We start from the raw sequence: 12,489 nt of genomic DNA, 5'->3' as shown, positions 1-12,489 counted from the left end.
TATTCAACAACTCAAAATCCCCTCTTTATGGATTCACCCATTAGTAAACACGTAGGTTGCTTCCGTATCATAGCTAATGTAAATAATGCTGATAAATGCAGACATGCATGTAACTTCTTGAGTTAGTGTGTTCATGTCTGGGGTGTACACACCCACCAGCGGACTGACTGGATCATCTGGTAGTTCTACTTTGAATGTTTTGAAGAACCTGTGTCCTGTTTCCCACAGTGGCTGCATCGATTTCCATTCCTGTCGCTGCCTTTCTTCTTCCCTTCCATCCAGAGGCGTAGAGAATGTCCCCATTTGTTGGGAACACTTCCCTGCTTTGGACGCTCAGGTCAATCCCATGCGACTGGGCATCACCACCGTGCTACGGCCATGGGAAGCCGCTCTGGATGCAGGTCCCCACTGAGCTCCTACTTCCTAAATGTGACCACTATCTTCCCTACCCTCCTCATACGGGCTTTCTCTGATTTCTGACACAGCCGACAGAACAACTTGCTGTCCTCCATTTTCCTCCAACGCCCACCACCTCCACCACCACCAAACCTGTGTCCTCTCCTCCTCCTCTTCCCTTGCTCTCTATGGCCAGAATTCTCCACAGTCACTTCTGTTTTTAAGTCACTGTACAAAAATGGGGGGAGAAGAATCCCCACATTCTCTTATCTCCAGCATGCTGGTGGCACCCAGTCTCTCCCTGTAGCCACACTACACCTCTGAGCTGCAGACCCCTCTCCCCAGGAAGCACCCAGCCTCCACGGGTCCCAACACAGCATTCTGCTCTCCATCCCCTCCAGGACCCCTACCCCGAGCTCAGCAAGCCCAGCCCTTCTGATCTCTCCCTCCATGAAATCAGTACTTCTCTGACATCTGCACCATCCCAGGCCTCAGAAACCGGACAGTCACCCCTGGCTCCCCACCCCAGTTCTGTCGCCCAGCCCCTGTTCCCTGAAACGTCCCCAGTGCATGGCACCAGCCACTGCTCTTTCCTGTCTCACCTCATTCAACCCATCATTCAACCCATCCCCAATTAGTTGTCTCCTTAAGACCCTCCAGTGACGCCCGCTATGAGCCAGAAAAGCCCAAGCTCCTTGCCTCTGGGGAGAAGACCCCGACATCAGGCCACATTCTGCCTCCCAGCCTCCCCACTGCAGCAATCCCTGGCTGCAACTTTCCTATGCTGATCTAGATCTGTCTCATCCCCCCAGCTTTCAAAGGGGCCAAAACACCACCCAGCCCACTCCACTCGCTTCGGAAATCCCTACTTATTCAGCAGTCCAGTGCCATCTCCTCCAGGAATTCTCCGGGCCTCTCCTTCTCCCTCACAACCATGGTTCTCAATATAGACTCCCATGTGGCCGGCATTATTTTGGCATGTCTGGTGTTCCTCGTGAAGGCTGAAAGTTCCTTGGGGGCAAAGACTGGCTTATGTCTGCAACCCAGCTCCTGAGCACAGAGCGGGGCGCACGGTGGCTAAGCCAGGTCACTACATACAGAAATGTGACACGTACGCTTTCCTGCACAAAGGCTTCCTGCCTCGGTGGTGAGTGAGCCCTGAATCCAGCAGGGATTCTGTTCACCCCAATAGTGTGCGCTGGAGGAAGAAGCACCAATTTCCCATTTGCACGGTGGCTCCGTCCGGGCGAGCAGGAGCCTGGGCTGATGAACACAGACTCAAGTTCCTTGCCCTCCCACAGCTCCCCGGTGGCCCTTTGCCCTTTGCATAAGAACTTAAATAAGCATCACACCAAGCGGCTTTATTCATTCCTGGAGGTGCCTGACGCAAGGAAACTTTGGAAATGGTAACAATTGTGCTAATTAGGTTCTTGGAAACAAACACAAGTGGGCAGACCCAGGCAGGCTCCAGCTCAATATGGTATGTGAGCAGCACCAGGCATTGTAGGCAGATCCTGGGCCTGGGAGGAAAAACACATGAGCCCAAGACTGACCAACACTTGGCCTCAACGAGACACAAAGCCATCTGTTCCTTGGGTCCCCTGCAGTCTCTCGTCCTTTACCTGCAGTTACTCTGGGAGCTGCCCTCATTTCCTCTGGACAATGTCAAGCATCACTTAGTAAAGAAGATTCGAGGGTTAGAAGAGCTGACTATGGGCAAAGTACCAGACGGAGGACATGGGGGCTGAGATCGGAGATAAGACAGAGTCCCTCCCTCAGTGAACTCACAAGCACGAACATTTTATAGCATTTACCGTGTGCCCTAGCTCTGTTCTTATCACTCTGCGTATGTTAAATCCATATCATTCCTACAACAACCTCAGTAGGTTAGGTACTACTAATTTTTAAAAAACATTTCTTTAAAGATTTTATTTATTTATTTGACAAGAGACTGAAAGAGCCAGAGAGCACAAACCGGGGTTGGGGGGGGTGCGGGGAGGCAGAGGGAGAAGGAGAAGCAGGCTCCCCGCTGAGCAGGGAGCCCAATGCAGGGCTCGATCCCAGGCTCCTGCAATCGTGACCTGAGCTGAAGGCAGACGCTTAACCAACTGAGCCACCCAGGTGCCCCAATTTTTTTTTTTTTTTTTTTGAGTAATCTCTGCACCCAGCATGGGGCTTAAACTCACAACCCCAAAATGAAGAGTCAGAGGCTTTGCCGCCTGAGCCAGCCAGGTGCCCCAGTAGGTACTATTATTATCCCCATTTTACAGATGAGGTCACAGAAGCCCAGAAGTTAAGTAACTTGTCCAAGGTCCGGCAGGTAGTAAACGGCTGGGCCAGGATTTGAGCTCAGACAATCTGGTGTCAGATTCCCTCCTATTAACTGCCACGTGATTTTTTTGAGCTCAGACAATCTGGTGTCAGATTCCCTCCTATTAACTGCCACGTGATTTTTTGCTCTCTAGAAGCTGGGAAAAGACAATGGGGCTGGAACGGCAGCATGAGAAACTTGACCAATTCTCTCCTCAAAAACAATAATAAAACTGGACCAGGGGCACCTGGGTGGCTCAGTTGGTTAACCGACTGACTCTCGATTTTGGCTCAGGTCATGACCTCAAGGTTATGGGATCAAGCCCCACACTCGGCAGGGAGGCTGCTTCTCTCCCTCTCCCTCTGTCCCTCCTTCTGTTTGTGCATACACTCTCTCTCTAAAATAAATTTTAAAAATCTTTAAAAAATACTTTTTTTTATAGTGGTAAGGGTACTCTTTATTATACTTTTTTAATTTTTTAAATTTCTTTTCAGCATACCAGAATTCATTGTTTATACACCACTCCCAGTGCTCCATGCAAAATGTGCCCTCCATAATACCCACCACCAGGCTCACCCAACCTCCCACCCCCCGCCCCTTCAAAAAAAAATTTTTTTTAATGGATGAAATTGTAAAAAAAATAAATAAAAGACAAAACCCACCATGTCAAGACTCTGGAAATCAACTAAAACATGCAACAAATTGAGGAGCACTTGTTCATGAAAAACTTCTGAACCTCTGATAAAAGTAGGAGGAATCTGGGTTCTTTCCCTCCTGTGTTGGTTGGCCCAGTAGTTCAATCACACAAGTTGGCCATGCAAACCAACAGCCTCACGGCTGGAAGGAGTACACCTGATTTAAAGTGGAACATGAAAAACCACACATGGGGTGCTGTCAGTAAAAACAGCCATCCCAATGGAAAGTAAATGGCAAACATCAGCTACTCTGAGGTTTTGATGCTGGTGAGGACAAGCAACAGACTGGCAGACTAGACAGAAATTCAAGAGGAAGACCAGCCATAAGAGTCCTTAATAAGATCTCCACATATTTCTGGCTAACTGAAAGGCCATGCAGAAGTGGAGGAGTAACCAGAGAGGGTCTACCCTCTCTACTCCTTCCGGGCTGACTGTGAGCCTATGTGCACAGACAAAGGAAATGCAAAAGGACCCAGAAGAAAGGAAAAGTTGGAGAAACTTAAAAACTGCCTCAATCTGAGGGGCATCTGAGTGTCTCAGTTGGTTGAGTGGCCAACTCCTGATTTCAGTTCAGGTCATGATCTCGGGATTCTGGGATTAAGCCCTGGGTTGGGCTCCATACTCAGTGGGGAATCTGCTTAATGATTCTTTCTCTCTCTCTCCCTCAACCCTGTTCACATTATCTCTCTCTCTCTCTCTCTCTAATAAACAAATCTTTAATTTAAAAAATTCCTTAATTTTGAATGCAAGCTTAGCACTTGAGGCATTTGAACACAAACTCTGACCAACCATTGACTATGCGGACACAGAGGTAACCCCTAGGAAGCCAGGATTTAAAATAAAAATAAGAATTTACAATCAAAGAAAAAGAAGAACCAAAAATTTTAAAACTGAGCCAATACATCAATGGCCACACGTCACAAGAGAGAAAGATACCACAGATTTAGTTCAGGCAAATAATGAAACAGAATAACAACAAACCATGGGCAGGAACGGGGAAAATGTGGGAGGACAAAAAAACAAATCCAGTGCTGCTAGGTATATAACTAAAATGTCCAATTTTCAACAAAAAATAAAGAGTCATGCAAAAAACAAACAGAAAAGCATGGCCCTTCCTTACTGAGGGGCAAAAGAACGGTCAATAAAAGTCATCTGGGAGTCCTTGACTGGTTCAAAGGATTGTGTGATTCTTGATCTCGTCATGAGTTCAAGCCCCACATTGGGCACAAAGATAACTTAAATTAAAAAAAAAAAAAGATTAATAAAATAAAAGTCATCTGGAAGTGGGCTCCAATGTTGGACAGAGCAGACAGACTCAAAGCACCTACTATAAATATGTTCAAAACACAAAAGAAATCCATGTTTAAGAAATTAAACAGCAGGCTCTCTGCTCTTCCCCGTTCGACAGACAGCCGCATCTTCAGGTGCAGTGCCAGCCGCGTGCCGGAGACACGATGGTGAAGGTCGGAGTGAACGGATTTGGCCGTATTGGGCGCCTGGTCATCAGGGCTGCTTTTAACTCTGGTAAAGTGGATATTGTCGCCATCGATGACCCTTTCATTGATCTCAACTACATGGTCTACATGTTCCAGTATGATTCTACCCACGGTAAATTCCACGGTACAGTCAAGGCTGAGAACGGGAAGCTTGTCATCAATGGGAAGTCCATCTCCATCTTCCAGGAGCGAGATCCCGCCAACATCAAATGGGGTGATGCTGGTGCTGAGTATGTTGTGGAATCCACTGGGGTCTTCACCACCATGGAGAAGGCTGGGGCTCACTTGAAGGGCGGGGCCAAGAGGGTCATCATCTCCGCTCCTTCTGCTGACGCCCCCATGTTCGTGATGGGTGTGAACCATGAGAAGTATGACAACTCCCTCAAGATTGTCAGCAATGCCTCCTGTACCACCAACTGCTTGGCTCCTCTGGCCAAGGTTATCCATGACAACTTCGGCATTGTGGAGGGACTCATGACCACCGTCCATGCCATCACTGCCACCCAGAAGACTGTGGACGGCCCCTCTGGGAAGCTATGGCGTGACGACCGAGGGGCTACCCAGAACACCATCCCAGCTTCCACTGGTGCGGCCAAGGCTGTAGGCAAGGTCATCCGTGAGCTGAATGGGAAGCTCACTGGCATGGCCTTCCGTGTCCCCACCCCCAACGTGTCTGTTGTGGATCTGACCTGCCACCTGGAGAAAGCTGCCAAATATGATGACATCAAGAAGGTGGTGAAGCAGGCATCAGAGGGCCCCCTTAAGGGCATCCTTAAGGGTACACTGAGACAACCTTGTCTCCTGCGACTTCAACAGTGACACCCACTCCTCTACCTTCGATGCTGGGGCTGGCATTGCTCTCAATGACCACTTTGTCAAGCTCATTTCCTGGTATGACAATGAATTTGGCTACAGCAACCAGGTGGTGGACCTTATGGTCCACATGGCCTCCAAGGAGTAAGAGCCCCCTGAACCACCAGCCCCAGCCAGAGCAAGAGGAAGAGAGAGGCCCTCAGCTGCTGGGGAATCCCTGCCCTAATTTACCCCCCAAAACACTGAGAATCTCCCAACCTCCACTATTTCCATCCCAGACCCCCTAAAGAAGGGGAGGGGCTTGGGGAGCCCTACCTTGTCATGTACCATCAATAAAGTATACTGTATCCAGCCAAAAAAAAAAAAAAAAAGAAAAAAAAAGAAATTAAACAGCAGTATGATATTAATAATCCAACAAATAGATTATCTGAATAATGACACAGATCTCTCTCTCTCTCCTTCTCTCTCTCTCTCTTACACACACACACACCCCAAATGGAAATTCTAGAGTTGAAAAGTATAGTAACTGAAATGAAAAATACACTAGAGGGGTTCAATATCAGATCTGAGAAACAATAACACATAAGAGATCCTCATTAAATTAACAGCTGACTTTTCATCAGAAACAACCTAAATCAGAAAGCAATGGAATGTTCTAATTAAAGATCTGAAAGAAGAAACTGTCAACCAAGAATTCTATACCCAGCAAAACTATTATTTGAAACTAAAAGCAAAATAAAGATTTTACCAGATAAACAAAGACTAGGAGAATTCATTGCTGGCAGATTTTCCTTGGATGTAATACTAAAGTAATTCCTTAAGTAGAAAGAAAACAATACCATACAGTAACTCAAATATATACACAAGGAAATAAGGAGCCCCAGAAAAGTTTGATATGGGGGTAAATGCAAAAGGCTGTATATACTTTTCCTCTTCTTTTAAAGGCAGGGGATTGTATAAAGCAGTAACACTGCATTGTTAAAATTCACAGCATGTATAGATTTAATATATATGATAATAACACAAACAAGGGAAAGTAATGGATCTTTATTAGAGCAAAGGTTTCATATTTTATAGGAATTAAGGTTTCACATTTTATAGGAATTAAGTTAGTACTGATCTAAACAGACTTTGATAACTTAAGATACATATTGTAGAAACAATCACTAAGAAAGTAATTCAAAACACAGGGAGAAGGAATTAAAATGAAACTCAAGAAAGTATCTATTTAACATGAGAGAAGGCAATAAAGATAGAACAGTGTAGCAAAAAAGACACAAGACAGAAATTACAAAATGGCAGATGTGAACACAATGACACCAACCTTAACAGCCCCAAAGCACATGAAGCCAAAGTTGACAAACTGAAAAGAGAAATGAACAATTCAATGATAACAGCTGGAGAGACTAATATCCCTTTCGATAATGGATTAAACAGGTGCCTCCTTAGCGCAGTACGCAGCGCGTCAGTCTCACAATAATGGATTAAACAACCGGTCAGAAAATGGGTTAAGGTTAAAGATGATTTCAGCACCACTTCCTACCAAACTTACAACCAAACAATAAAATGACAAACAACCCAATTTTAAGAAGAGGCAACTAATTTGACCAATTTCACCAAAGACAACACAAGAATGTTTAATAAGCATTTGAAAAGATGTTCAGCATCATTAGTCTTTAGGGAAAGCAACTAGAAATCACAAGGTGCCACTACCCACTCCCTAGAATGGGTATAATAACAAAACAGCAACGATAGAGCATTCACCTGCATGGGGGAGAACAGGAAGCCACACACATCGTTGGCGGGAATGTAACAGATAAAGTGGTCAGTCTCTTTGGAAAATAATTGGGCAGTTTCTTAAAAAGTTATATAATGGGCTGAGTGGATTAGTTGGTTAAATGTCCAACTCTTGATTTTGGCTCAGGTCATGATCTCAGGGTCGTGAGATCAGGCCCCAAGTTGGGCTCTGCACTGGGCATGGTGCCTCCTTAAGATTCTCTCTCTTTCCCTCTAGCCCTCCCCCCAACCGGCTCTCTTCTCACACACACACACACACACCAAAAAACAGTTATATATGAATTCCACCCCCAATCCACCCAAGAGAACTGAAAACATATGTCTACGCAAAGACTATGATAGCAATATTCATAATAACTCCAAACTGGAAACCACCCTCATGTCCACCAATGGTCACTAGATAAACAAAACATGATATAGCCAAAAAAAAATCAAACACTAATCTAATCCAGTTAATATAATATCTACTAAAACCCAATAGCAAAGAACAGTATTTAGCTATAAAATGGAGCAAATTACCAATATATACTACAGCACAGATTCACCTCTAAAAGATCATGCTAATTGAGAGGTAAAAGACTATACTGCATTATTCCAAGTCTATGATATGTCCAGGAAATGCAAAGAAGGAAATTAAGTAGGTTGTCTTGGACTGGGATGGGACAAATCTGACTGCAAAAAGGCATGAGCAAATTTTTTGGAGTGATGGGAGATGCTTTAAATCTGGACTCTGGTGATGGTTGCATTATTTTATAACTTAAGTAAAAAATCATTTCATTGTATACTTAGAATGGATGGGTTTTATGGTATCTAAGCTATGCCTCAAGAAAATCGGAGGAGAAAGGAAGACAACAGGTGCAAATAGTCAAAATGTGAGGCAGAATGTGTTAAGTGCAAAAAGGACACCAGGGAGGTTCGGGAAAATCTTCCCAGAGCAGGAATCATCAAAGGTAGGTCTTGTAGAACACGTAGACTGCGGACAGGTTACGGGGAAAGAAAAGGAAACCGAGTGGAAAGAGAATCTAATAAGCAAATGCAAGGAGGTGGGAAAGGCTGAGATGTGTTTGGTGAACCAAGCACTGTCTGGTTTACTGAAATGCAGGGCTGGGGGCAGGGTCGGGAGGGGCGGGGAGAGTAAGATCCACAAGACAGTCTCACTTTCTGGCTCTGGGTCAGCAGTCTCGTCTAAATCACTTTCTCCCCTTGTTCTAGATCAGTGGTTGTGGACTTCGTGCCAGGTTGGCTATTTAGGAATCATCCAAGTGATGTGCAGAGCTCCAGAAGATTCTGGGGTACATTTGGGGTGGAGTCCAAGGAGTTGCCCTTTGAAATCTCTCTGGGAGACCCCGATGCTGTTTAAAACTCATGGATAGTTTGCCCCAAAGAGTTCTGAACAGCTCTTCAGCTGGAAATACAGCAGTCTATCCTTCTTCCACAAGTACATCTGATGACATCTTCAACCCAAGCAGAGAGCAAGGGGTTTCCTTTTAGGAATTATTTTTTGTGAATAGGGACAAGGAAGCATCAAGAGTAAAATTCTAAAGCAGTGTTTTCAAACTTTTTTTTCATGATCACCTTCAAAGAGCCTTTGCAGACATTTCTTCCTAATTGGCCTGCAGGAAATTTTAATACCACAGATATCGTGTAGGTTTATAAATTGGATGTAAATCTATGCTTAATAAATTAAAAAGGTAATAAGCTTTTGTGCCTCTCCCCACCTAAAGGAAGCCATTTCCCCTCCACTAGGGGTGATTTCACCTTCATTAAGAAGGCATGCTCTGGGATCTCATGGTGAAGGGAAGGGGCAGCTGACCCCTACCCACTGGGTGTGATGCTAGTATCTTATGTCTAAAATGTTAAACTCTCGGGGTGCCTGGGTGGCTCAGTCGGTTGGGCATCTGCCTTCGGCTCAGGTCATAAGCTCAAGGTCCTGGGATCAGGCCCAGCATCAAGCTCCCTGCTCAGCAGGGTGTCTGATTCTTCCTCTGCCTCTCCCCACCAGCCCCTGCTCGTGCTCACTTTCTCTCTCTCTAATAAATAAATCTCAAATAAAATCTTTAAAATAATAAAATAAAATAAAATGTTAAACTCCTTTAGCTGGATTTTTCCAGATCAGCTGGAAATGAAGAAGCGAGTACAGCCTTCTTGTCCCCTCCGGAAGAGACCCAAATGACCCTGGAGGCCAGAGAATAACAGACCCACACCCAACCAGGAGAACTATTGCAGAAATGAGATCTTTTATGTCTACTAAAAGCTAGAAGCCAGGAGAGACACAGTTTGGGGAAACTGCACAGATAAGCAGGTCTAAGATGGTACTAGAAATATGATCATTGGGGTAAAAATTAAAAATAGAGCTACCCTATAGCCTGGCAATTGGACTTCTGTGTATTTACCCCAAGGATACAGATGTAGTGAAAAGAAGGGCCCTATGTACCCCAATGTTCACAGCAGCAATGTCCACAATAGCCAAGCTGTGGAAAGAGCCGAGATGCCCTTCAACAGATAAATGGATACAGAAGATGTGGTACGTGTATACAATGGATTATTACTCAGTCATCAGAAAGGATGAACACCCAGCTTTTGTATCAACACGGAGAACACCCAGCTTTTGTATCAACACGGACTGGACTGGACTGGAGATTATGCTGAGTGAAATAAGTCAAGCAGAGAGAGTCAATTATCATATGGTTTCACTTACTCATGGAACATAGGGAATAACATGGAGGACATTCGGAGAAGGAAAGGAAAGGGGGGGGGACATCAGAAGGGGAGACGAGCCATGAGAGACTATGGAGTCCCGGAAACAAACTGAGGGTTTTATAGGGGAGGAAGGTGGGGGAGGATGAGTGAACCTGGTTATGGGTATTAGGGAGGGCACGTATTGCATGGACCACTGGGTGTTATACGTATATAATGAATCATGGAACACTACATCAAAAACTAACGATATGCTGTATGGTGACTAACATAACACAATTTTTTAAAAAGTAGGGGCGCCTGGGTGGCTCAGTGGGTTGGGGCCTCTGCCTTCAGCTTGGGTCATGATCCCGGGGGACCTAGAATTGAGTCTCGCATTGGGCTCTCTGCTTGGCAAGGAGCCTGCTTCCCTTCCTCTATGCCTGCCTCTCTGCCTACTTGTGATCTGTCTCTCTGTCAAATAAATAAATAAAATCTTTAAAAAAAAAAAAGTAAACAATGTGAAGAATTAATTTAAAAAAAAAGAAATATGATCAAATGCAAAAGAAAATGCACTTCCTCGATGAATTGTGACCTCTAGATTGGAGAACAGAAGCATTTGAAAATACCATGGCAGTGGATTCATCACCTCCATCAGAAAGCGGCTACTGCCCGACCCGGAACCAGAGTGCGGAAAGCAGTGTTGTTATGTGGCCTGGCAAGCGGGCATCCTGGCCCCATCCTTGAGCAGGGAGCCAGCCCCATGTGTGTTGGATAGCAACAGATGCGTCCTCTGGGAATGCCACAGCCCTATCATATTAACTGGGTCACATTATCTCCCTTTGACTTCATGCTTAGAAAATAAGATGTGTTGAAAGAGACACCTTCGCGCAAGCCAAGAACACCAGACACGAACCAGGAGCATGCGCTTTCTGCATCTCATTCAATTTCCGCTCAGAAAACGCTACGTGTCTAGAGCAAGGACTCCCTCTCTCACTCACCTTCACCTGGCTTTGCCCCCCGAGTTATGGCTCCCACACTCCTCCTCACATGGACGTGTCACCCACGGCAAGATGCCTCGACAGGGCAGAAAAGAGAGGAGATAGTCTTGCGATCGCTGGCCTTGGACACCCAGTTCCAATAATTGTCCTTGGCACACTGTTGCCAGAGCCTGGACTGCGGGGCAGACTCAGCTTGGCACACGGAGCAACCCCATCCACTCAGCCACCGGTGTCCAGGAAGACAGCTTTATCACGACGATATTCCTAGCATCTGCATCAGCAGAGACACCTGCCACAGTGTGTTCTGGGCCATTCTAAAGAGCCAGGAGGAAGGAAATGGTCAGAAATTAGGAGAAGCTTGTTGGCTTACTTCAATCCAAAGAATGTGAAAACATGAAGTTCTTCCATAAGAGACTAGTTAGTTGTTAAGATCCAAGTTAATATTTTTGTTTTGTTCTATCTTTTTCTTAAAGATTTTATTTATTTTGAGAGAGAGAGAGTGAGCGGGTGGAAGGAAGGGCAGAGAAGGACAGAGAGAGAGAGAGAGAACCAAGCAGACTCAGCTCTGAGCATAAAGTCCAAGGTGGCGCTCGATCTCACCACCCTGAGATCATGACCTGAGCTGAAACCAAGAGTCAGGCACTTAACCGACTGAGCCAACCACATGCCCCTGTTTTGTTTTGTCTTAAAGACAACAATCTGTAGAGACAAAGGCAAACAGTATGGTAGGAACTTACTTACTTCATTTGTTAATTTCTGGTAGCTGTCCAGCTGCCAAGAAGGCATTATTCTATTATTTGCTGGAGGAGACTCAAGATCAGAACAGCTTTGTATCTTTCCTAAGATCACACAGCCAGAAGGCGGCAGGGACAGATTTCAACCTAGGACTGTCTGGCTCCTAAGCCCGTGATACCTCTTGGCAGAATCCTGGCTGGCATCATAGAGACATTTTCTGAGTGCGGTTCTTATCATTCTCTTACAAGACATGGCACATCCTGGTGAAAAACATCTCACGTAAGGCTTACCTTTATTCACACAGGAAAGTCTAAGCACCTCTTCGTGCCATTTCTGCCTGCAATCACACCTCTAAGAAGCACTGTGGCCATACCATGGACGTGACTTTCATTTGGTTGGCAGAGAACGTTTTTCAGCTTTGTGATCAGAGCCCTCACTCTGAATCCTCTTCCAGGAAGGAAATGTGCTGGCTTACAGAGTATGGAGTACAAACGGGCATGTGCTTATGCTGGGAGTATTTCTATAAAAAGCCGCTGCCTTAATTCTAGGACCACATTATGAACTAAAGA

The 12,489-nt window shown here is 45.3% G+C and overlaps 1 protein-coding gene and 1 pseudogene across 3 annotated transcripts in view; one reads left to right on the top strand and one right to left on the bottom strand.

Moving 5' to 3' along the window:
* Nucleotides 1-12,489, bottom strand: part of SLCO3A1 (solute carrier organic anion transporter family member 3A1) — a 298,277-nt gene that overhangs the window by 243,317 nt on the left and 42,471 nt on the right. The gene's annotated exons all lie outside the window — the stretch shown is intronic.
* LOC125103750 (glyceraldehyde-3-phosphate dehydrogenase-like) lies at nt 4,787-5,946 on the top strand (annotated as a pseudogene).

Source organism: Lutra lutra, chromosome 7, assembly GCF_902655055.1.
Source record: "Lutra lutra chromosome 7, mLutLut1.2, whole genome shotgun sequence".
NCBI lineage: Eukaryota > Metazoa > Chordata > Mammalia > Carnivora > Mustelidae > Lutra > Lutra lutra.
This window is presented reverse-complemented; position numbering and strand designations above follow the sequence as displayed.